This window comes from Physeter macrocephalus, chromosome 9 (assembly GCF_002837175.3).
Source record: "Physeter macrocephalus isolate SW-GA chromosome 9, ASM283717v5, whole genome shotgun sequence".
Taxonomy (NCBI): domain Eukaryota; kingdom Metazoa; phylum Chordata; class Mammalia; order Artiodactyla; family Physeteridae; genus Physeter; species Physeter macrocephalus.
This window is the reverse complement of record NC_041222.1, coordinates 85,692,053-85,719,424: the sequence shown is the minus strand read 5'-3', so window position 1 is coordinate 85,719,424 and position 27,372 is coordinate 85,692,053. Positions and strand designations below refer to the sequence as shown.

The window sequence follows — 27,372 nt, the reverse complement described above, 5'->3', positions numbered from 1 at the left end:
AAGCCCCGGTGAAAGGCTCTTAAAGAATAATGTTGCACAGTACCAAAGAATCACCCCCAAATTACCTGTTGATTATAAATGCTTCTTGACAATGGAGGGATCAAACAATTCAACACCACTGATTGTGAGCCAACCACACTTTAGAGGCTTCCAGATGTGATGTGATGCAAAGTATATCACATCATTATAAAACATTCTTGCCAAAAATGCTTTATCTAAATCTACTTGAGCCTCTAGACCTAATTCCCAGTTTTTAAGAAATACAGGTGATACAAGAGAATGTGAGAAGTTTCTACAAGACAAATGGAATATACTCTTTAAAAGGTCAATGTCCTAAGAAAAAAAGGTAGACATACTGCTCTAGATTAAAAGAGACTAAAAGCAGACAGCAAGCAAACCCTGAATGAATGGTTTGGAGGGGAAAAAGCTATAGAAGACATTGAAGTCTGGGGAAATTTAAATAGGGTCTATATAGTAGATGACACATTATGGAATTATCATTAACCTTTAAAAGCACAATAATGACACTGTAGTTATACATGAGAATATATTTATTCTTAGGAAATACATGCTGAAATTTCTACAGGTAGGCTGAATTAATGTCTGCAAGTGAATTTCAAATAGTTCACAGAAAGAAAGTGATACATACACAAACAATAAAGTGAAAATGACAAAATATTAATTTTTGAATCTATACAAAGAACATACTAATGTTATTCTCTGAACTTTTATTTCAATTTAAAATTTTTCATAAAGAAAGTTGGGGAAAAGAAGATCCTGGATTTATTTCCCTTTGCTGTAAGTCCATCTGTATTAAATATAATTAACTATCCAAGCATGCAATTTTGCTAAACAATCTTTAAAACATGTCATGAATTTAGTTTTGAAAGTCAAAATATTTCTGTAACTATCTCAAAGGGGATCACAAGATTCTCACAATTTCACAAACAAGTGTCCCCAAGCACATGCTGTGTGTCACACACTGCTATACATGCATCAACTCAGACTCTACACAACCACCGTAAGGCACACACTATACCTGTTCCATTTTGGAAATTAAAACCCTATGGCACTGGGACTTCCCTGGTGGCGCAGTGGTTAAGAATTCGCCTGCCAATGAAGGGGACACGGGTTTGAGCCCTGGTCTGGGAAGATCCCACATGCCGTGGAGCAACTAAGCCCGTGAGCCACAACTAATGAGCCTGTGCTCTAGAGCCCGCAAGCCACAATTACCGAGCCCACGTACCACAACTGCTGAAGCCCACGCACCTAGAGCCCGTGCTCTGTAACAAAAGAAGCTACCACAGCGAGAAGCCCGCGCACCACAACGAAGAGTAGCCCCGGCTCACCGCAACTAGAGAAAGCCCATGTGCAGCAATGAAGACCCAACACAGCCAAATATAAATAAATTTATATATTAAAAAAAAACCCCTACAGCACCTTTGTTATACAGCAGAAACTAACACAACACTGTGAAGCAATTATACTCCAATAAAGATGTTAAACAAATAAATAATAAAAAATAAAAACCTACGGCACCGAAATTAAAACGCACGTGGGCATATAGACTATAGGTAGCATACCTGAGATAAATTTCTTATTTTAAAAATAAACACAGGGACTTCCCTGGTGGTCCAGTGGTTAAAACTCTGTGCTTCCACTGCAGGGGGCATGGGTTCGATGCCTGGTAGGGGAACTAAGATCCCACATGCATGCCGCAACTAAGACCTGGAGCAGCCAAAAAATATAAATAATATTTTTAAAAAGTTACATATCAAAATATTTGCTGCCAGCTGCTATCACCAAACAGTGCTATTTATAAAAAGAAAATAAATTTCTAAAACTGCTTAAGCAAAAGTGCCATGTTCCAAAGAAGTCTCAACACTAGTGGAAAAGTACAAACGGCTAAACGCACCAAGTGTTAAGCTGAAGTTTGGGCTGCCAACAAGTGTCTTAAAGTTGTCATCACAAAGGGTTCAAAGTGTGGGGAGGAATGTATGCTATCTCAAATATTTATGTGAAAAATGACATATAGCTAAAATCTGAATAGGACCTGAATATTAAACAAGAAATAATTTTCTTAATTTCTTAATTATGATATTGTGGTTACAAAGAAAAAATCCTCATTTTTAAAAGTATCATGATGTCTGCAATTTACTGCAACTTTCAAATGGCTTAACAACAAAAAATGTGAGTGTAACAAAATGTCAGCAAATGAATCTCAAGGGAAAACATACAGGTATAACTCAGCTATAGGTTTAACTTTTCAGTGTATAGCAAGTTTCATTTAAAAAGTTTGGGGAAAACAACAGCAGAGAGAGAAGAACAGCAAAATTTGGAATTGGTGGCAACAACACAGATTTACTGTAGGTACTCAAAAGTCTGTAGCTTATTTCCTAAGATGTGATTTTTAAAAATAGATTAAGAAAAGGTGGTAGGGCTTCACTGGTGGCACAATGGTTAAGAATCTGCCTGCTAATGCAGGGGACACGGGTTCAAGCCCTTGTCTGGGAAGATCCCACATGCCGCGGAGCAACTAAGCCCATGCGCCACAACTACTGGGCCTGCGCTCTGGAACCCGTGGGCCACAACTACTGAGCCCGCATGCCACAACTACTGAAGCCCACACACCTAGACCCTGTGCTCCACAACAAGAGAAGCCAGTGCAACGAGAAGCCCAAGTACCGCAACCAAAAGTAGCCCCCACTAGCCACAACTAGAGAAAGCCCGCACGCAGCAACGAAGACCTAATGCAACCAAAAATAAATAAATAAAATAAATTTTTTAAAAAAATTATTAAAAAAAAAAAAAGGTGGCAAAATATTTGCAATTCCTGAATCTGGATGGTGAGTATACAGACGTTCGACTGCGTTTCAACTTTTCTACATGCTTGAAAATGTTCACAATAAAATGTTGAGAGAAAAAGGGTCAGTAGTTTTAGATTCTATAAATTTGGAAAGAAAAAACATTGTATTACACCTCAGAACCTTCCTAAGTACCCAAAAGAATTTACCAGAAAGTCCAGTCACAAATGTTTCAATGGATGGCATGTAAAAACAGTGCTCTAGAGGTCTCCAGCGTGGGTTGTCCCTTTGGCTAAAACCTCAAGATTAAAATGAAGGGCTGTTTGAACACAGCATTGTTAATTACCCAGTGTTTGGCTACAGTACATACCAAGTGTATATCTGAAGGCCTTCACAGGGCCCCACACTCTCATATCAATATAAACAAAATTATTAAACAGCCTAAATCACGACATCTAACCACCAAGTTCTAATATAGGAGCTCTTAAGGATGGACAAAATTCACAAGTATCATGAATCTGGATGAGGGAAAAATTCTATCTTCATTTTCCTAACTTTCGCCTGAATTATATAACAAGCACTTCCTTCCATCATGAGCGTATGAAACCACATTATTTTACCAGTATCCCTGACTTTCTCAACAACAGAAATCACAGATCTTTCCACCCCACTGCATTTATTACAGATCTCAAAACAGCTTTTAAGCTCATCAATTACTTCGTGTTTTTTTTTTTTTTTTGGCTGCATTGGGTCTTTGTGGCTGCATGCGGGCTTTTCTCTGGTTGCGGCAAGTGGGGACTACTCTACCTTGAGGTGAGCAGGCTTCTCACTGCGGTGGCTTCTCTTATTGTGGAGCACGGGCTCTAGGCACGCAGGCTTCAGTAGTCGTGGCTCGTGGGCTCTAGAGCGCAGGCTCAGTAGTTGTGGCGCACGGTCTTAGTTGCTCCACGGTATGTGGGATCTTCCCAGACCAGATTTTGAACCCGTGTCCCCTGCATTGGCAGGTGGATTCTTAACCACTGCGCCACCAGGGAAGCCCTCATCAACTACTTCTAAATTAAGTTATGAGGCCTGCCACAGAACAAGACATGACCGGAGTGGATCAGCCATCAGGGCATTAGTCATCAAACTGTGACAACAGAATTGGTGACTGTTGTAAAACAAAGAGTTTGGCTGGACCTTGCCCCCACCCCCACCCCCGCCCCTGTTCCTGGGAAGTACCTTCTAAATCGTTGGAATGTCCTAAATGACAGGAGTGTTTGTGATTTATGGTGGGCCCCTAGATAGTTTGTGCTAACAAGATGACTCAATGGGGCTGGCCACACCAAAAAGACCAACCATGGGATTAGAGGATTGGAGCTTTGAATACCCTGATAGCAGCCCAACTTTCACGGAGGGAAGCTAAAGACTGAGCTCAACCTCATAGCCAATGATTCAATCAGCCATGCTCACATAACGAAACCCCAATAAACACTCTGGACACAGAAGCCGGAGAGAGCTTCCCTGGTCAACAATACTCTAACTCCATGCACCATTACATATCCATGTGCAGGTCAGTGATATTCCTGACTCCACGGAAGAAAACTAGAAGATTCACATTCAAACCCTTCCAGACCTTGTCCTGTGTGCTTCTTCTTTTGGATGGTCATGGATTTGGATCCTTTTCTGCTATAATGAAACTGTATCATAAGTATAGCATTTTCCTGAGTTCTGTGAGTTGTTCTAGTAAATTATCAAACATGAGAAGGTCATGAGGACCCCTGAATTCGTAGCCAGGTGGTCAGAAATGTGGGTGGCCTGTGGACCACCAAGCTTATTGCTGGTGTCTGTAGTGAGGGCAGTTTTATGGAGGACAGTGGTTCGGCCTATAAAGTCTGACCTCACTCTGGGTAGCTAGCGTGTCAGGATTACACTGCTATGACACACGGATCTACTATGCTCTCTTGTATTCCCTATCATCAATTATTTGTTGATCAATATGTGAAAGGAGATAAAAGACCACCTCAATTTACTTTTTGATAAACATCGAGATGTCACTTTAGTACCTTAAAATATGAAATTGTTTCTGTATGTCTTATCTGTCACTTAACATATTAACAAAAAAAGCCATATTACTAAATTAACATTGTTTTCATATTTTAATAACTATTTAAATATAACATTTCTTCTTTGCTCCCTTGTATTTTTTTTTTTTGCGGTATGCGGGCCTCTCACTGCTATGGCCTCTCCCATTGTGAAGCATAGGCTCCAGATGCGCAGGCTCACCGGCCATGGCTCACGGGCCTAGGCACTCCGCGGCATGTGGGATCTTCCCGGACCGGGGCACAAAACCACGTCCCCTGCATTGGCAGGCAGACTCTCAACCACTGCGCCACCAGGGAAGTCCTGCTCCCTTGTATTTTATTTACTGTATTCAGAAACACTCTGAGAAGGTATCCATAGGTTTCACCAGACTGAGAAAAAGTCCATGGCACAACAACCCCTGCCTAAAACCACTGGCAAAAAGCAACCCTGAGTCTTTGATGTGTCTTTAAAGGCCACCTGCAGGAATCAATGTAAAGAATGGACAATCCTGGTAGTGATGGAATGGTAATTTACACCACTCTCCTGAAAGCTAGAATATCAAAATAAAATCTAAAAGAACACCCTTAACAAAAACTATTGGGAAGCAGGGTTTCTTATAGAAAAAGGTTAATTCCAGGTGAGCGGGAGGAAATATATGAAGAGCCTGGAACATCTTGCCATACCAGAAGTCAGGAAGCTATCAAGGTCAGGAAGGTCACTGGAATGGTGTCACAGAGACAAAGGGGGATCTTTTACACTATTTTCTTGACTATTGTACAGTTCACCCTCCATATCTGTGGGTTCCACGTCAACAGATTCAACCTACCTCAGATCAAAAATATTCAGGGGAAAAAAAATTCCATAAAGTTCCTGAAAGCACTGGCAACTATTTACACAGCTTTTACATTGCATTTACAACCATTTATGCAATATTTATGTTGTATTAGATATTATAAATAATTTAGAAATGACAAAGTATATGGGAGGATATGCATAGGTTATATGCAAAAAACTACGTCATTTTATGTAAGGGACTTGATTTTGGTATCCATGGATTTTGGTATCCTCTGGGTATACTAAAACCAATCCCCTGCAGATATCGAGGAACGACTGTATATGACTGAAAACTTCCGTGACAAAAACTTGAACACACACAGTGACACATACACTAACCATATGCTTGAAGGCATCAAAGAACTTGAAGATAGCAGTGCTTCCAGAGGCAGGACCTAGTGTAGCAGGTAAACCCCACATATGCAACCACTTTTCTCCCTGAGAATAACTGCCAAGTGTTAAGGGGCAGCTAAAGGCTAACAACTTTGCAAGGTGAGGGGCCAAAGACTAGAACCCAGGGACTACCAAAGGAAGGAGGGGGCTGGTGAACCCACGTCTCTATGACATGGAATCCTGAATTGCTCTTGGGAGCTGGGGGAATGGTAAGAAGTCCAGCCGCAACTCCTCTTTACCCTAAAACTTAGCAGAGATGATCCCAGGCTGCCAGCTCCCTCAGACATCTGGCAGAGCAAGCATAAATCCTCTCTAGGAATATCATCCTGACCCCAAATTATCTCAAACGATTTAAAAAATGTAATCTACTACATGTGCAACCATGCAAGTTAGCCCAGAAAGAGACAAAAGAAAAACTAGCAGAAACGACAGATAAACAACAGAAAAGCAGACCCATTGGGCTACCAGATGTTGCAGTTACAAAATCATACTTTAAGCTACAGGAAGACTACAGGAATAGATAAAATTATTAAATGAAAAATAAAATAGCTGTGACTATTATGTTCAGAGATAGAAAAATAAGATATAAAACTTTGGTAGAAAACTATCACAGAACCAGATTTTCCAGAAGTGAAAAAATACAATAAACTCAATGGATAGATTATCAATAGGTTGGTCTCGTTAAAAATTAGTGAACAAAGAGAGATCAGAAGAAATACCCAGGACAAAGCATGCAAAGGGTAAGAGACTGGGAAGGCCTCACATGCATTTAAACAGAGTAGAGGGTAGGGGGGACAGGGCAGCAGAAATACTTTAAAAGATAATGCCTGCAAACTTCTCAAAAGAATAAAAAACATTACCACAGATTCAGTAAGACCTATAAACACAAAATATAAATAAAAAGAAATATACACCTAGACACATCATAAAAACTGTTGAAAACCAAAGACCAAAAAAAAACCAAACAAAAAAACCCCATAAAAGCCTGAAGTAATAAAGATAGATCCCATCCATGACAGCAAATATTAAAGTGACAGTTTACTTAAGAAAAAAAAATGAAACTTGAAAATCTAATTTAATAACTTCTTTCAACACCTCAGAAGAAAACTGACAAGTTAGAACTCTATACATATCAAAAATATCCTTCAAAAGGGAAAATCAATTTGAGATATTTTTAGACTAACACATACTCAAAGAATTCACGATTTGGAGTCACACAACAGGGGAGAAATAGAGAGTGTTCTTCAGGCAGAAGGAAAATGGAATTGGAATTGGATTGGACTGGAATTACAACAATGAACGAAGAACAATGAAAAGGGTAAATCTAAATGGCTACTACTGTACAAATTAATAATGTCCTAAGACAAAATATACACAGAATTAAAATAGCACAAACTGTGCTATGTAAGTGAAACTAAAATGAATGGAGTTTAAGTGTCCAGGAAGAGGGGGAAACAACCAAATATTAGATTTTGACAAGTCAAAGATGCATGTTTTAAGTAACCTCGAGGTTAGCAGAGGAAAAAAAAAAAGTCATTCAAAGAAAGCCAAGAAAGGAGTAAAAGATACATAAAACAGGTACAATAAACAGAAAGCACTTATTAAGACAACGTACTTAAACCCAACTATGTCAACAGTTGGGTTAAATTTAAATACCAATAGACTAAACACTCCAATTATAAGAAATATTGTCAGACTAGATTTTTTAAATCCCAGCTATATACTGCTGACAACAGAAACGTCCAAAACATAGTACAAAGACTGAAAGTACAAGGTTAAAAAAAAAGATATACACTGCACCTACTACTCAGAGAAAAGATAATGCAGCTACATTAATATTAAGCTAATCAACCTTTACCTCTACTAAAACTTTTGCCTTAAGGAAAGACAATTATTTTAAAAGACTCAACCGGTAAAGAAAATACACAGTGCTAAAGATTGTATGCACCTAGTAACATAGCCACAAAATAGATAAAGCAAAAATTATCGCAAGTAAGGAGAAACAGACAAAAGCAAAATATGAGTATTAATACATTTCTCTTGGTAACCAATACAACCAGCAAACGAAAAGGAAAAAAGTTAAGGATGTAGAAGAATTTAATACAATTAACCAAGTTGAACTAACAAATATAGAACACTGCATCCAACAAAGACAGAAGCAGCACATTCTTTCCAAGCACACACAGGACATTTACAAAAAGTGATCGTATGTTGGACCATAAAGCAAGCTTCAAAAAATTTCATAAGCTTTTAATTATATAGTATTATGACCACAATGGAATGAAGACAGAAATCAGAAAAAAACAAATACAGCACAGAAGATTCTTAGAGCAGTGAAACTATTCTGTATGACACTATAATGTCGGATACATATTATAAATGTCAAAATCCACAGAATATAGAACACCAAGAGTGAACCCTATGTGAACTATGGACTTTGGATGATAATGATGTGTCAATGTAGGTTCACCCATTCTAACAAATGTACAATCTGGTGCAGGATGCTGCTAATGGGGGAGGCTGTGCTTGTGTGGGATCAGGGGGTACAGGGGAACTCTGTACTTTCTACTCAGTTTTGCTGTGAACCTAAAGCTGCTCTTAAAAATAAAGTGTATTTAAAACAACAAAAAAAGTTTATCTGACAAGATAGGTTAATGAGTATGCTATGGTTACAAACCACCGTAGAAATCTTAGCTGCTTAAGATGAAAAAAATTCCCACTCCCCACCCATTCCCTGCCCCTCTTTTCTCCACCCTTGCCTTCTCCCCCACCCTCTGCTCTCTGTTTGCTCTACACCAGCAGTCTCCAACCTTTTTGGCACCAGGGACCAGTTTCGTGGAAGACAGTTCTTCCATGGACGGGGGTGGGGCGGGTGGTTCAGGCAGTAATGCAAGTGATGGGGAGCAGCAGATGAAGCTTCGCTCACTCGCCTCCTGCTGTGCAGCCCGTTCCTAACAGGCCGCAGACGGGTACCTGTCCGCAGCCTGGGGGTTGGGGACCCCTGCTGTAGCTGGAATAGAAACTGATAAGTATATCCACACTGGAAGTTTGGCATTATCTACTAATATCGGACATAGGCAAAATATATGACCCAACAATTCTACTCCTAAGTCTACCCAACAAAAAAGCATAGAAGAAACATGCACCTGAATGTTCACAGCATGTCTGCTCACATGAGCCCCGTGACAGTCATGGAAATGAGCCTGTTGGATCACCTAACATGGGGAGCTGCTCTGTTCTGAACCCATCATCACCATTCCCCCAGCCCAACACTTCCCACAGGCTGTTCTAGCCAATGACTGGCCATAGGCAGGATGCTAAAGCAGGTCCATTCCGTCAGGACAAGGAACTCCTCTGACCCCAACTTTGCCTGGAGGACATGTCACTGGCTTTGCTTAAACTTTCTTAGAACTGCACTGAAGTCCGAAAACTTATCGTACCAAACGTTCTCTCCAACCTCTTCCTCCTCTACATACATCAGTCCTGCAAGGGGCTGTTGGCTTTCTCACAAGTATTTCTCCCAATACAGCAAAATCTAAACCCAACTTGTTGTCTTCTTGTCCTTGGGGGACCTCAACAGGCTCAAACTGGGAACAACCCAATATTTATCAACAGGACAATGAACTACTACCATGGATAATACATGAATAAATCATTACATGAATAAACAAACAACTATACATGACCGAGTGAATGAAATTAATATCAAAATGAGTAGAGTTCCACGGTTGGTATGTCACAAACCATGGATCTGTAACTACTTCTGTACTTTCAGTACATTTCACCATAAAAAAAAAAAAGAAAAAAAGAAAAATCAAGAAGGCAAGACTGAAAAGTCAGCTATCCTTAAACCAAAGGGGAATTTGCTACTTACTATTAACTCAGATTAAGAAGCTACCCATATGCACTAATATGTATAAAATAGATAAATAAGAACCTGCTGTATAAAAAATAAAATTCAAAAATTCAAAAAAAATTAAATTAAAAAAAAAAAAAGAAGCTGTATGCAGCCGGACTGTTTACATGGAGCCCTCCTCCCCCTTCCTTCATCATTCTCACATCCCTCAGAGGTAACCACTGTTAAAAGATTGCTGTGAATCTAATGACACATGCAAATTCTTAAAGCATAGTATAGATTAAAAAAATCTTAAAACACATACATGCACACACACACTAAGTTCTACAACTTGCTTCTCTTACTAAACATTACATTTTCCATGCAGTATAGGAAATTTTTTCCTCTTATTTTTAATAGTGACAGAACATTCTAGTGTATGGATATAAAGATCACTTACTTTACTGTTAACTTCAATATTAGACAGATGTTTCTAATTTTTCACTACCACAAACACTGCTATAATGAAAAATCTTATACATACAGGTCTGTACATTTGTGCAAATACATCTATACCATAAATTCCTAGCAGTGGAATTGCTAGGCCAAACAGAGTACAGGCATTTTATATAGTTTCAATGATGCCACCTTCTAAAAAGATTCCACCAAATTATAATTTGGTGGAATTCCACCAAATATATAATTTAAATTATATATTTAAAGGCGAATGTATTTTAGATGAACCCTACTTTATGGACTAAAACGTGTGGTGAAGAGTAATTATGAACGAAAAGTACATAAAATTGCTTTTATCTTTTACTGAGTCAATTTAAGGAAAAACTTCATAGGGTTACACAAAAATACCAGAGTAACCAAAAAATTACCAGTAGTTACAACCCAGAGATTGATTCTAAATAAAAAAGACCATTTAATAGACCTGACAACCACAGCATCTACAGATCCCAGTTCAGTGCCAGCAGATCCCACTGTGATTTCTGATCTACAGAGAAGAGTGACCAAAGTTCTCAAGGATACTGGGGCTTATCGTACCAAATGTTCAGATGTCTTGCAGATGTCTTATGGCTGTGGGATAAGGCCTGAGTTGTGAACCTTCCCAGGAAGGGTAAGTCTTTCATGACAAATCCACTCCAACACTGCAATCTCCCTAAGCCTTTGGATACCTTCCTCTACAGTATACCAAGGTAGTTCTGGCATCTCAACTCCACTTAGTACAGGCTACCCTTTGGTTTGTTTCAGGCAATCAACCAAGCAGAGCCGTTTCTAAGCCCTCAAGCTGTAACACTGAATCCAGAATCTCTCCTTATGGGTCCACATCAATAAATTTGGCCTAACCCAACTTTACATTCCCTCCTTCAACTCACACCCTTAACATCCATTCCCATAAATATTCCCCAGGTTCCTATTTCTCTCATGGCAAACGAGACAATCTTTTGGAGGGTGGGCGTACCTCTTCATGGGTCACAATTTGCAACTCATCCTTTGGGGCCTCCTGGGATGGTCCTAGGGGAAGCCAAATGCAGGTTTTTCAGGCAAAGGGAGATTAAGTTCAGGCAAGGGATTGAAAGTCTGCTTCTACTGGGAAAGGTAGCCCAGCAGAATTTAGGTGTTCAAGGTCTCCAGCTAAATCAGAATCTGACTATATGCCTCTAATCCAATTTTCAGGATCCCATTCCTTACCAACCATTGTTTTCACTTAAAAACGGGGAATTCAATTTGCAGTTTTAGGGCAGTCGTTGAAACTTTCAGGTCCCTTATGTGGAACTTGACCTGGTAATTTAAAACCCTGAACCCATCGCGCTTTGCTTTGCAACGTTTTCACTTGGCTAGGCGAAATCACATTCCCCAAGATTTCCACTCCCACTTGTTTCTAGATTGGGCGGGCCACAAGAGAGACTACTGTGCAGCAGGTGGAGGGAGCAAGTGAAGGGGCACACATCTGGTAGGACATCTGCAGCCTGCACCAACTGCTTTGCTTCATTTGCTTCAATGATGCGAGGCTGCAACAACTACTCTACCTTCCTCCAGGCTCCCTAGAGTCTCTGCCTCCTGGGCCAAGCGTGTGTGGTTACCTCCATGACAAAGGGCCAGCTCTTTCAGGATATCCATACAACCAAGGTCAGAGGCAACAGAACTGACACAGCTTTCCATCTGTCTTGCTGTGGCTTCCAGTCTGGGTTCTCCCTCACTGTACATCCACCTTCCTTTCTCGAATGCCTGTCCTATGGACTGCAAACTCCAGCATCAGGCACACAGACAACAGCCTTATCAACGAGCTGCATCGTCAGCTTCTACACTGTGTTAACTGAGATCCCTGAATAAGACTGTGTGACAGACCCCTGTGCAGCAGACCACACGTTTAACCACACAGCCTCAACCTGCCCTTGGACAATTCTAGCTACTGCGCAGGGAATTTGAGCACTCACAACCCAAGTACTGAACTAAGGACTGGAAAAATAATTATGGACAAAAACAAGAAGAATCTCTGCTTTAATGAAGCTCAGCCTTTTTGAGAAAACAAAAATCCATTAAATCATGTGCACAAATGTAACCCTGTAATTTTGATAAGCACCAGGAAGGACAACAATGTCTCTAATAGAAGAACTTGACTTCAGTAAAGTCAAGAAAACTGTTACTTACTGTAGCAAGTGATGGACATATCGAAGTTCCCTATTCTACCTTTATTATAAAATGTACAGGGCTTCCCTGGTGGCGCAGTGGTTGCGAGTCCGCCTGCCGATGCAGGGGACACGGGTTCGTGCCCCGGTCCGGGAAGATCCCACATGTCGTGGAGCGGCTAGAGGCCCGTGAGCCATGGCCGCTGAGCCTGCGCGTCCGGAGCCTGTGCTCCGCAACGGGAGAGGCCACAACAGTGAGAGGCCCGCGTACCGCAAAAAAAAAAAAAAGTGCAAATTCACACAAAACGAATTTCATAAAAAAGTGATGCCTGAGACAAGCTCTAAATGAAACTAGGAATAACTGAAACCCGGACAGAAAAGCATTCCAGGAAGAGGGAAAGAACAAGTGCCACACTCCCTGGTGGCAGAGATGATGATGGGCACAGGAGATGTGAGAAGGACCTGCATGGCTGGAGCAAAGAAAGCAAAGGGAGATGTGGTACAGGTGAGGTCAAGGCCCCAAAGGATAAGAAATATGCACACCATTAAGGCCACGTTTTGAAGTTCTGTCCTTAAAGCAACGGGAAGCCACTGAGGGTTTTACATAAAAGGTGACATAATCAGATCTGCCTTTTTCAAAGGTAATTTCTGACACTAACAAATTACAAACATAATTACCTTCTACCCAACAATCCCACTATCTTGAAACTATACCTGCACAAATACAAAACAATACATCCACAAGGTTATTCACAGCAATGGAATATAAACAACCCAAGTGTTCATAATTAGGAAATAAACTACAAGCACAAATGAATGGAAAAGAGTGTATACGAAGTGATCTCTAGACTATATTAAGTAAAAAGAAAGAAACAACAGTGTACACAAACTTCTTTTTAAGAAAGGCAGGTAAAAAACATACTTGTGCTTATATTTGCAAAAATAAAACAGTGGAAAAATAAACCAGAAACTAATAAAAGTGGGGCAGGAGGGGAACAGTGCAGAGATAGGAAGAAAAGGGAGAATGTGAACATACCTTTGTAATGCAGCTTTGATTCTGGAACTATATAAATGTTTTACACACTGAAAAAATACATTAAAACATTAAAGAAATCCTTAAAAGTTAAAGATTTCATTCAAATAAACCAAACTAATGATCAAATTGGTTACAAAATCAGAGGGAAAATGTTTTCAAATGATTTTATAATTCAGAATGTCAACTGTACATCCTTGCATGGATACATTTTTAAAACAAGGAGAATAAAATACAAACCTACAATCACTCTACTGTTATTAATGTTTTCAAACTACTAATATTTATACTGTAGGATAAAGGAAAGTAACTATTGTTGCTAAGAATGCAAATTTTTAACATTAGGGAAGAAAGGATAAAGCCAAAGTAAAAACCCTATAAAGTTAAATGTGAATTGGAAATATCAATACAAAGTCAAAATTTATTATTTCCCAAGCCTATCCAATGAAAGCAAGGGCATCTCAGTAGCAGTAAGGACACAGAGCACCAGATTTTGTTATCTAAATTCCACTGCCTGATAAAAAAAAGCTAAAACAACTGGCTGCTAGATATTGGGCAGGAAAAGCACAAAGTTGAGTCTAAGACATCTTGTAACTGAGCAAGAAAGTTCAAAGATTAATGGGGTCGCATCCAAGGGAAGAGAACTAGTTTGAAAGGACCAAGCCATGCCCAAATTAGAACAAGCTGAGGGAAAAGAATGATGAATACTTGATTAAAACACACCAAATACATAAAATTCCTTGGGTCCACAGTGATCCTGAAAGAGAGAAAGCAAAAAGAAACAACAAATCAACCCTGTACATAGGAAAAACAACATTCTTATCCTGTGTCAGGACCTAAAACTCACACTAGGAATATTAACTTACATAATTAGTTAATATACAGATAGATATACAGGTCATACATACGTGTCTGTAAGTATACAGATCATCTATAGATAAATACGTGGATCATTTGTAGACAGGTCCAAAACTTAAACCTAGGTTATAAGGATATAACTATAAGCAAGCTGAACAACAAATACAAACAAACAAATATAATCTAAGTTTAAAAAGTTGTCATGCCTTATTACTACAATCTAAAAACATCTAAAATAGTATGAAAATGCTTTATTAACCTCTTCATTTACTCTCTCAGTATTTGGATAAAACAATATCCATGATGAATGGATCCTTCCTCCCTCTACCACCCACCCCCCACCCCCAAAAAAGTCAACAAACTTAACATTCTAGGGACTCCGGACAAATTGCCCCTGCTTCAAATGACTTCATCTGCCTTCTTGAACAGGCTACACTCTGTAAACTAGAGCTCCTACACTGGCAGATTCCTCCAATGCACCTTTCATACGGTTTAATGCCTTTCAATGGCTCCCCTCACCTTTAGGATAAACACCAACCACCATAATGTGATATGTACAATTATTTAAAATCTGGCCCCAAATTCAACCCTAGACAGACTGGCCATGCCAAATTGTAAGTGGTGTCAGCAGTGGTATGATCAATACCCACAGAGAATTTATGATGTCCAGGAACCCTAGGAATCAGTCACACAGGAGTAACCGATAATACAGGGCAAACTTTTAGTTGTAATTCAAATCCAGAATGGTCTCAAACACTCTCTTCAGGACTCTGCTCCTGCTGTCCCTCCATCTAGACTTTTTTTCCTCTCCTAATCTATATTCTTAACCCTGCTGGAACATCACCTTCTCTTCCCAGATATCAAAAGCATAGAATTTCCTCATCATATGTATGGGTATCTTCCCTACCAAGCTGTAAGGTCTCTGAGGGCACATCTTTACGTATTATGTCCATACACGACTTATGGCAATTTTAAGGCCATATAATAAGCACCCAGTAGAGATTTAATTAAAAATTTAATTGGGACTTCTCTGGTGGCGCACTGGTTAAGAATCCGCCTGCCAATGCAGGGGACATGGGTTTGATCCCTGATCTGGGAAGATCCCACATGCCACGGAGCAACTAAGCCCATGCACCACATCTACTGAACCTGTGCTCTAGAGCCCGCGTGCCACAACTACTGAAGCCTGCGCACCTAGAGACCATGCTCCGCGACAAGAGAAGCCACTGCAATGAGAAGCCTATGCACCGCAACAATGAGTAGCCCCTGCTCACCGCAACCAGAGAAAGCTCATGTGCAGCAACGAAGACCCAACGCAGCCAATAAATAAATAAATGTATAAAAAAAATTTAACTGAAGATGAGCACAACTAAGCAACCTGATGTTGAAAAAAATATGCTAATAACTATAGCAAAGTTCAAAAGCAGGATGGAGAAGGAAATCAACAACGACTGGCACCAGCTGCTGCACTTCAGGAACTGTACTGGGAATTCCACAAATCCATTGCATTTAACTCTCATAATAGCTTTATATGATAGGTTTCATCCCAATTTACAGTTAAGGAATAGAAAGCTTAAAAAGGCTATGTGATGAATCATGTATGTGGCTTTGGACCAGTAAGGAGTGTGGCTGGATTTCAACCCAGACTCTTCTGAGCTGAAGGCCATTCGATCTCCATGTCCAACTCCAGAGCTCTTACCCTTTTCACAATTGTTTCCCTGCTTCCAATTTCTTTTCATTCAAGGAAAAGAAAAAAAAAACATAAGCATCTAATAAATATAAGAAAGTATTTACATGATATATATTAACTGTTCTTTCTCAGCAAATTAGAATCCTGCTAACAGCTAATTCAAAAGAAATATCCAACAGCATTATTTTTAATCTCTAAAATAATCCACAGTAATTCCTCAGGAACAACAGTATCCTTTTAATGTTTCTAACATACCGGCCGAAGAAATGCTAACAACTAAGGAGTGCAGCCAGTGGAGTTTAACTGTATGCAATCAGGTAAGTCATTGGGAAGTGAGAACACTACATAATTAAATTTCTTCTAGTTAAGACCTCAAATTAATCACTCATAATTATACACTATCAGTGTGATAAGAGCCAAATCTGAGGTACTCTTTCCCATAGGATGCACAGGCACACACAAATCACATCAACCTCCCAGTCCACAATTTACAGGAGTGGTACCATTACCGGTAAGGACACCAATGACCAACATTTCACCATCACCTGGATTTCAAGTGTGTTACTAGATATTACACGAAAAACAAAACAAGAAGGGATCTGGGGCCAAATACGGAAAACACTGCTGGTACTATTTCTCAGAGCCCTTAACCTGATAATGTGAATTGTGACCCTTGGGGAGAAGAAAAAGGACAAAGCATTGTTTCCCAAACTAAGGTAACCAAGAACCCCTTTTTCCTGTAGCATTTCTTAGCACTAGTGTCACCAAGAATACCACCTTAAACACTACTTCAGATATATATTCCAAAACTAAGTAAATATTGTTACTGTGGTCTGAATTGGTAAATAAAGGTACTGTCAGAAACAGTACTATCAAAATTCTGGGACCCACAGAAAATCTTAAAAAAAGAATGCTAAGTTAATCATAGAGATGACTGAGGGCCTCTTTTCCTTACCCATTTCACGCCATTTTAAAGTAACCATTTTGTGGGACTTCTGGTGGTCCAGTGGGTAAGACTCCGCATTCCCAATGCAGGGGGCCCGGGTTCGATCCCTGGGTGGGGAACTAGATCCTGCACGCATGTCGCAACTAAGAGTTAGCATGCCACAAGTAAAGATACTGTGTGTGACAACTAAGACCCGGCACAGCCAAAATAAACAAATAAATAAATATTAAAAAAAAATAAAGTAACCATTTTGCTACTCAAAAGAGTCAAAATAAAGAAATTCTATTTTATTTCTCACAAGAAACACCCATCTATTACCCATAATTTTGACAAACATATTTAGCAACTCTTACATTTAATTATCAAGTCTGATAATAAAGGTTCTATAAACCAGTAGCTACTACAATTTTTTGGTATTTGCCCATTAACCAAGGTTGGGGGGATGAGGGAGAAGCCTCCTCATTTCACTTGACCCCCATCTGAAATTTCACAGCCTCTGAAAGTTCACAACCTTTAAGAATGTTCACAAACTCAATCTGTCCTGGTATACACCCTCAAGTGTAGGCTTAGTTTTCAGTTCCTAACAAAAGCTGTGTAAAAAGCAATTACTGTACTCTCCATCATCGATGCGCTCAGACCGCAGAGTTCCTTCCAGAAAATTCCAACAGAAGTTATATAGGAATTCGCATTTTGGTAGGTATGTCGTCTTTGGCACAAGTCACGTTATACAGTGTAATCCGTTAACACTTAAATGTATTTGGCGTTGCTTTTTAACGTACAGCAAATCCGCATTTGCTACTTCAACATGCACGGAAAACCCTCTCCAAAACCAGGAATCCCAATCCACAAATCATAAATAGCAAATAAACGTAAAGCAAATACGTAAACAGATTTGGGGTGCCTATTTCGTGGCATTTATTGCTGAGGCCATCACTAAAACCTAATCCGGTAAAGTCGAGGACGCATCCGCAGTTGGAAAGATGAACAGAGCCAAACCGAAGGTACTGCGCAGTTTCCGCGCCGCGCAATTAATCTCAGCAAATGCTTGCGGAATGCGTTCAAGGTCACTCGTGATGAAAAAGAAAAGTGTGTGTGTGTGTGTGTGTGTGTGTGTGTGAGTGTGCGTGTGCAGAAACCCCGCCGTTCGCCAGTCCCGCGCAGAGCTGACCAGGGCGCGTGGACAGGCAGCCAAGGGGGCGGTGGAAATGAGGCGGGGGGTGCTACGGGGAGCCCCGAAAAACCACCTTCTCCACGAAGCCTACTGCTGCAGGACCCAGGGCAACCACCGGGGAGGCTACGCCGTCGTAGGTACACAGCCCTGGGTGGGAAACCAGTGCCAGGCCTCGGGGGGGTCCCGAACCCGGAGAACCCCCTCCCCTTTCTGAGGTCTCGGTCCAGAGCCCCTCTCTCTCGCTCCGGAGGGCAGTCCCCATTCCCTCCCCCACCCCCTTCCCACCCTCCACCCCAGCCCCTCCCCACGCCCCGAGGGCCCGTTCCCCTCCCCCCTTTACATCCCCTCCCACCCAACCAGGGATACAGTCCCCACCCCCGCCCCAGGGGACTCGAACCCCTCCCCCTCAAGCCCCGAGGGTCCCATTCCTTCCTCCCCGCCCAGCCCGGGTTATGCAACACTCACCCCGCCCCGCCCCCCGCCAGGGCCGGTCGCATCGCCCCCCCCCGCCCCGCGCCCCCCGCCCACTGTGTGCCGAGGTCTCCGGAACAAAGCGCGCGGGGCCGACCGGCCTGGCCGGGGGCGGCGGCCATGTTGGCGGGGGCGGCGAACAAAGGCGCGCGGTCAGAGCCCGAGGCCCCCTCCCGCGGCCCGGCCGGCAGGGGGCGCTGTGCAGGCGCCACCCGCCGCCCGGACAATGCGCCTCGGCCCGCTGCTCCCCGGGCGCCACCGTCCCTCAGCGCGCCCCGCCCGCGACCCCGTTGCGGCGCCCGCTTCTCCACGGCGCACGGACCTCACCTGCCGGCCACCTAGGCCGCCGTCGGCAGCCCGCGGGCCCTGCCGTCCCGCGCCGCGCTCCCGCCCCGGCCCAACCGAGCCAGACGGCGCCGCCCCGCCCCCGCTCCGCGGCCGCCGCCGCCCGCCCCCGGCCGCACGGCGCACGCGCACTGCGCCCGCCGACTGCACCGGCCGAGCCGCCCGGCCCCGGCCCGACGGGCCGTACTACGCAGGCGCTGCAGTCGGTGGGCGGGGCCTAGGAGGCGGAGGGCGGGGCCCGGCGGACTTGGCTTAAGACTGCTCACCTGGTGGTGGGGCGGGACTGAGTGGGGGAGGGCTGGGAGGTGGGGCGGGGCCTGGTGGCAGAGCAGGCCTTGGCCTGGCACCACTCACCTGGCCGCCGAACAGAGCGGAGCGGGGCCGGGCGCCGGGTGGGGCCTGGCGGCGGGGAGAAGCCGGGCGCGGCTCTCACCTGGGGGCGGGGCCTGGCTGCGGGGCCAGGCTGCGCCCCAGCTGCGCGCTGGAAGAGGCGGAGTTCAGGGCCCGGAGCCCCGGGAGAGGGGCGGCGCGGTCGCAACGGAAGTCTGGCATCCTTGGAAGTTTCGTTTTCGCGCGGTGGGAGGGCTTTCACCGAATGACTGTCTCTCCTTGTCTTTGAATTTAAGCAGCAAGCCGACCTGCGTTGCACGCCGCCCCTTTGGATAAAGCCGGATACAGTGACAAGGCCCTCCACTGGCTGAGCCGTGGCCGCAGAGAGAGCGTCCAGTGCCGTCCGGCTTCCCGCGCGGACCCCTCCGCCGCACTGCGCCACCGCGGCACGGACCCGGGCCTCGCCCACTCACCTGCCCTATCTGGCGGGGGAGGGTGAGCTCTGCAGCGCTTGACCCTGCACTCCCTCGCCTTGCGCCGCCCCCACCACAAACTGGAGAACTCGCTCGGCTCTCCACGGAAGTCAGGAGCCAGGCATTCCCACGGTTACTCGTGAACTTGTTTGAGTTCTGTTTCAGCCAAGATGCCCTTTGAGTGTCAGGTTAATTGTTTGCAGGAGGACGGGGAGAGGAAGGAAGCGTCCAGAACAGTTTTGACTCCTGCGGAGTGCCGTACCTGGAGGCTGAACCCCGGGTCTGAACCCCTACCCCTACCCCAGCCTGGAGTTCTGCCCCCTCCAAGCCCTGGCCTGGGACTCTCCTCTCCCCACATACTCATCTCCCGACTCCCGCCCAGCCCTCTCCTCCCCCCAGCCCGGTGTCCAACAGCGAGTCGCTGGGCGGACGTGGTTCCTCGAGTGCAAAAGCGCAGTCACTTCGTAATAAACCGCCTCCCCGAATGTTGTCAGGTCAAATGACAGACGTATTATTGGAAAGCATTGTGTATCTAACCTTCAGGACAATTGTCAGTTAGCAATACTCTTTGGGATTTTACTGGCACCTTTTTCTTCCAAGTAAGATTTCTACGTGCCTGTTGGAACAATTAAAGTGCTCATCTCAGATGACACACTTGGCAAGAGCTACAAGTTCACAGGCCAAGTAGAGGGCCAATTTAGTTACAGATATACAAAAGTGTGTCGCCGTACTTACCAGTTAAGAAGTGTTGAGAAATTGTTACTTTCCTTTATGTTTAATGTTTATGATGCAGACAGTAGTGGAGCATTTCAGAAACAAGGAGAAATGGAAGGAGGCAGGTGCCAAGGAGTCAGCTAGTTGGAACATTTCAGTGGCATCCCCCGGATTTCTCCACCTCGCTACTGTTGACTTTTGGGGTCAGATAACTCTTTTTTAAGGGAGATGTTTGGCAGCATCCCTGGCCTCTACCCTGTAGGTTCCAGTAGCACACCCCCTCCTCCAACATGAAAACCAAAAATGTCTCCAGACAAAGCCAAATATGTTGTCCTACCCCCTCCAACACCGGAGAGCCCCTGTTTTAAAGTTGGCCTCCAGTGATGATCACTGGGAGCTATCAAGAATGCACAGGCCAGGGCTTCCCTGGTGGCGCAGTGGTTAAGAATCTGCCTGCCAATGCAGGGGACATGGGTTCGAGCCCTGGTCTGGGAAGATCCCATGAACAACAAAGCCTGTGCGCCACAACGAACGAGGCTGCGCTCTAGAGCCGCGAGCCACAACTGCTGAAGCCCACGCACCTAGAGCCGGTGCTCCGCAACAAGAGAAGGCACCGTAATGGGAAGCCTATGCACCACAACGAAGAGCAGACCCTGCTCACTACAACTAGAGAAAGCCGTGCAGCAACGAAGACCCAATGCAGCCAAAAATAATAATAAAAAAAAATTTAATTAAACAAAAGATATTTTCTTGAAAAAAAAAGGAATGCACAGGCCGGGGAGGTCAGCCAGCCCTATGTGAGAAAGGGCCACACTCCAGAGAAGGCAACTACTAGTCTTCCTGCTAAAAATATCTCAACGGCCCTCAGAAGCCTTACTTGCTAGCATGCTGAATGTCAAAAATGAGGTTTTACGTCACCCATGTATATCTGCCAAAAAGGTTTAAAATGAAGCTAGTCACAGGGGAAGAAATCTGACAAATCCAGTGTGAGAGACATTTTGCAAAACAGCTCCACCAGACTCTTCAAAAAAATCAACATCAAGAAAAACACAGAAAAGCTAAGAATAAGTTCAAACATGAGACCACAACCAAATCCATTGCATGATTGAAGGAAAGAAGCTATGAAAGAGATTTGGGAGATAATTGGAGAACTTGATGGAAAATATATTAAAGAGAGTATTATTTAGTCTGTTAAATGTTTCACTGTGATAATGGCTATGTTCGAGAACGTCCTTGTTCTTAGGAGTTGTGTGATGAATTATTTTAAGAGTTGTGGTGGCTACAATGTTCTTTCAAATAGCTTAGAAACACATGTATTTTATATACAGATAAAGCAAACGTAGCAGAAGGTTAACAGTTGGTAAATCTAAGTGATGGGTATATATGTTTTAATTCTGCAATTTTTTGAACTTTTCTGGAAAACTGAAATTTTTCAAAATAACAAGTTAGAAAAGTGGAATACGAAGTATTTTGTGAATTTCTGGAATGCTAAATAAGCCAAATTGCTTCAACTTCCCAGGCAGCCTCTGTTCTCTTGCAACTTGCTAACTAAGCATTTCCAGAAACTTAATTTCTTTACAGTTTTTCAACCACACCGGACTTCTGGAGATTAGGTCAGAAGGGCCTGCATGTATTTTTCATCCTGCAGGAACTATATTGCTGGCAAATATAAACAAATATAAACAGGTGTGTTAAAAGTTTCAACTTATCCAAGGCCTATGTCTCTTTTAATGCTGGGTCCCAGGGATCCTACTTGGGTTGAAGGGAATTTCTGCCCCAGAGATGAACCCACAGTGAACCTTGGTATATTCACCCCACTGACATCGATGGATCATAGGAAACTGATCCTCAGGAGCCTTTTTAAATTAGTTATATTTATTACAAGATTATTCAGTTGTTCAACACAGCAAAAAGTATTCAGTATGTACCCCATGCCATAGGGATGATTCTTTGTATTAACTTAACCTCTTAGGTGAGTGAGCCTTATAGGCCACCAGTCACCTTGTAAGTAAGGATGCTCTCTCCCCAGTGTTTGCCTGGGTCACCTCCCAATTGGGTGCTATAGCCTGCTGTCCCCGGGCAGTGGAGACAAAGGTCATTGAACTGGGAGCACTCAGGGCTTATAAGTCTAACATGATGGCCCTCATTATGATTGTGGCTTATGCTGTTATACAGGTAAAGCAAACGTAGCAGAAGATTAACAATTGGTAAATCTATTGTGGCATAACCTACACTCCCACTTGTGGCTATAGGTTATGGCTATGCTGGTTAGGCACCCCTAATATGTGAATCCTGAGAAGATGGTGGCCTTACTAGGACAGAAGCCACTCTTCTCCGCTGGCTCTGGGGCCAGATCTCTGACTAGAGCCACATTGATGCACATATTCTACAGGGAGAAGCATGAGGTCTAGGGCTGTCATCCAGGGCAGAGGTGACCAGAACCTACCTGGATGGCCAGCAGTGGGGCCAAAAAGGAAGAAGAGGTAAGGAATGCTCAGGAAAAGGCAGGGTCGGCTCTGCCTGGCACCTCTCCAGGTATTTACCCCACTCGGGGCTACAGGAGGCTGGCATGAGTGAGGATGGATTCTCCAAGCCTCTTATCACCCTCTGTCACATTGTGTCTTCTTCTGAACTTCCGGAGGGCACACGTTTGTTTCTATCTTCTGCTGTATCTCTACTGCCTGGACTAGAGCCTGGTGAGAGATGTGGTTCATTAAAGACTCTACAGAAGACCAGTGTGGTTTGTAGCCAGCTTCCCCAAGTTTGTTTCACAGCCTCAATGCAGAAGTTTTTCTTCGAGGGGAAGTAACCAGTTAGGGAAAAAACCCAGGTTTGCCAGAGGTGCTACTGCAGGCTCTGCAGGAGCCACACACAGACCTAGATCCAACACCCTGGCTTCTGACCCCTTCCCCCTCCCCCTATGCCTCCCCCCCCCCTCCAGCCCCCCCCCCCCTCCCCCTATGCCTCCCCCCCCCCCTCCAGCCCCCCCCCACCCCGCCGTGCCCTCTCTAGTGTCCTCACCTTGTTGGAGAGGGGAAAATTTCTGCCTTTACTCCTCTTGAGTTCTTGTGCATGGACTAATAACAAAATTAACACAAGACAGATGAACAGGAGAAAAAGAAACAAATTTTAATTTATGCACATGTAGGCCTCATAGAAATGGGATATATGAGGTGACCAAAGCAGGCAGATTTTATACTTTTTAGACAAAGAAAAAAATAAATTTGTGAGGAATTGACAATACAAACTTAGGTTTTGGGTGCTCAATTAGTGAAAAATCTAAACAGATTTGGGCTTGGGGTAGTAAATTTTAAAAGTAACAGCGTTTGTTTATACAGGCTTCTCAGCCTGATTTCCTTGTCTCTGGTGATAAGGATCTCTCTTTGCCTCCTGGTACAAAAAGGGTACCTTTCACATGGGAGATTTATTTCCTGTTTTCAGGGAGACAGAGGGGAAGGTCATAGTGTCCCTCTTGCATTGGCCATTTCTTAAGTAACTTTAATTCAAAATAATCAATGTGCCATTGTGGCATATTTGGAGGCAGTCCACCTTGGCTCCAACAACCTCAACCAGGAGGGTATGAGTCCCTTCTTTTCCCATTCTGAATGCAGAGGTCTGGCCACCTTCCTTCCCAGGAAGCCTCAGACCAGGTAGACCCCAGCAGCTTCCTATTAGAGGGGGAAGGAGCCGGATTTTGCAAGCCTCTTTCCTTGGAAGTCTGGCAGCAGTGGGACCAGAGAGGACCACTTTCTTCTCAGGAATTCTCTCAGAAAGTACTCTTTCTCCACACTCGTTTTTGGCTTACCTTGGAACCTCAGGAAAATCATAAATTAGAGTGCCATTCCCCTTCCAGCCTTCCCTCAAATAATTGAAACTATCACTGTCACAGCACTGCTGAATGAAAAAGAGAGCCAGAAGAGCCTTTCCACTCCCTGGCTCAACAGATATCAAATAGACCCTACTGAGCACAAGGTACTGCATTAGCCTCTGGAGGGGACACTATGTCTACATACGCAAGAATGTTTACACTTCATGAAGGGAACATCACATGGTGCTAAGGAAATATTTACTGAATGAATGACTCCAAGAAAGAAACAGCAGGAGCAGAGTTCAGCCATCTGGTCAACTAAGCAGCTTCCTCCCCTGGCTCACTCCCACCTTTCTCCAGGTCATTCTCTACCCAGCAGGCAAATATATGCTTTGAAATGTCACCTCCTCAGAGAAGCCTTTTCTGACCACCTGCACAAGTAGATTGCCCTCTATTCTCTTTTACTGACATCCTTGTTTATTTTTTTTTGTAGTACTGATTCTCTTGTAATTACATACAGCACTGACTTGTTTAGTCACCACCCACTCCATTATAAAGTCCAGAGGCCAGAGGCAAGATCTGTTTTCCTTATCAGTATACCTCCTAGAGGACAGTAAGGGTTCAACAACTATTTATTATAAATGAATACATGACTTGTTTGAATACGGTATCATGCGCATTTTTTAGAACATAGGGTTTGTGAAGGGCCTCAAGTGCCAGGATACTGGGGAATTTAAATTCTATGCACATGTAAGGGAGTTTCACCATCCAGTGGGAGACAATTGAAGATGTTCAGTTAGGTTTGTGGGGTGACTTTTTAAAATCAATCTGTTGCTATCTAGAAGAAAATTTAGAGTGGGAATTATGAAATATAGGTGACCATGTAGAAGGCTACTGAAATAACTTTGGGGGGGCAGGATTTGAACTGGATGCAATGCTTATGAAAAGGGTAATATAACAATAACTTTTAAACAACAAGCGATACATATGGCTGGTTCACTTAGCTGTGCAGCAGGAGCTAGCACAACATTGTAAAGCAACTCTACCCCAATTAAAAAAAATTATTAAAAAAATAAAATAAACAGCAAGCAAACTACTCGATGATAGAGAAGAGTTATTATTTTATTGAGGAGGAGGATGATGGTGGCATTATGGTTAGGTTGCGATGGAGGAAGTCCTCATGATTTAAAGAAACATCCTGAAAAAAAATTTTTTAATGTATTTATTTATTTATTTGGCTGTGCCAGGTCTTAGTTGTGGCATGCAGGATCTTTAGTTGTGGCATGTGAACTTTCAGTTGTGGCATGTGGGATCTAGTTCCCTGACCAGGGATCAAACCCAGGCCTCCTGCAGTAGGACCGCTGAGTCTTAGCCACTGGACCACCAGGGAAGTCCCCTGAAAATTTTTGATTAAATGATATGATGATACAGTTATGCTGAGTTCTCTCAACAGAGTAGTTTTGCCTGGTTATGTAAATGGAATCAAACAGTGACATGCCTACATACAACGTAACACTTCAATACTGTTTATGCATCCCTAGGGATACTGTACATGAACTGGAAGATAGCTGCTCTTGGATATATTCCTAGAAGTGGGATTGCTGAATAATGAGTATGAATATTAATAGAAATATTAATATATACCACACCCATACAATGATATGAAAATTTTAGATCTATGCAAGTTCAGGAGGTGAACAAAACCATATCCCATGATAGCTTTTATTTACATTTATCTCATTTTATGAGAGGTTGGTCTCTTCATATATTTAAAAGTCATTTGAGCCTCAGAAATCCACTAAAAGCTATTAGAAGTAATAAACGAGTTCAGCAAGGTTGTAGGATATAAAATCAATATACAAAAATCAATTTTTTCCTATACAGAGGCAATGGGTAAACCAAAAGTGAAATTAAGAAAACAATTGCTTTTATAATAGATTTCAAAAGAATAAAATAGGAATAATTTTAACAAAAGAAATGCAAAAATTATACTCTGAAAGTTACCAGTGTTGAAAGAAATTAAAGAACTAGATAAGTTTGAAAGTATCTCATGTTCACAAACTGGAAGACAATATTTATAGATGGTAATACTCTCCAAATTGATCTACAGATTCAGTACAATCCTTATCAAAATCTTGATGAAATGTTTGCAGAATTTGATAAGCTGATCCTAAAATTTGTGTACAAATTTAAGGAATCCAGAATAGCCAAAACAATATTGAAAAAGAAGAATAAAGTTTGAGGAATCACACTTCTCAATTTTAAAACTTACTACAAAGCTACAGTAATTAAGACAATATGGTATTTACATAAGCATAGATATATAGGGAATTCTTTGGTGGTATTTTCATAAGCATAGATATATAGGGAATTCCCTGGTGGTTGAGTGGTTGGGACTCCGAGCTTGCACTGCCAAGGGCCCGGGTTTGATCCCTGGTTGGGGAACTAAGATCCCACAGGCCACTGTGTGGAAAAAAAAAAAAAAAAAAAAAAAAAGAATAGATATATAGATAGGTGGAATAGAATTTAGAGTCCAGAAATAAGCCCTCACATTTACAATCAATTGATTTTCAACAGGGTACCAAGACAATTCAAAGGGGTGCCAGTGTTTTCAACAAATGGTGCTCAGACAAATGTATATCCACATTTTAAAAAAAGAAGTTGGTTTCCCATCTCACACTACATGTAAATATTAACTCAGAAGTATCAAAGACCTAAATGTAAAAATTATAAAATGCTTAGAAGAAAACATAGGTATAAGTCTTTGTGACCTTAAATTAGACAATGGTTTCTAATTCTAACACCAAAAGCACAAGCAACAACAACAAAATAGGTAAACTAGTGATCCCCAAAATTAAATCTTTTGAGGTTCAAAGAGCACCATCAAGAAAGTGAAAAGACAACCCACAGAATGGGAAAAAATATCTGCAAATCACATATCTGAAAAGGCACTTGTATAAAAACATA

At 42.6% G+C, this 27,372-nt stretch overlaps 1 protein-coding gene across 1 annotated transcript in view; it reads right to left on the bottom strand.

The window, feature by feature from the left end:
- SPIN1 (spindlin 1) overlaps window positions 1-19,096 on the bottom strand; it is a 63,244-nt gene extending 44,148 nt beyond the window's left edge. Inside the window, exon 1 of the mRNA XM_024130790.3 lies at window positions 19,063-19,096. The gene's annotated coding sequence lies outside the window, so the exon portion shown is untranslated. The remainder of the gene's footprint in view (window positions 1-19,062) is intronic.
- Window positions 19,097-27,372: the final 8,276 nt, after the last annotated feature.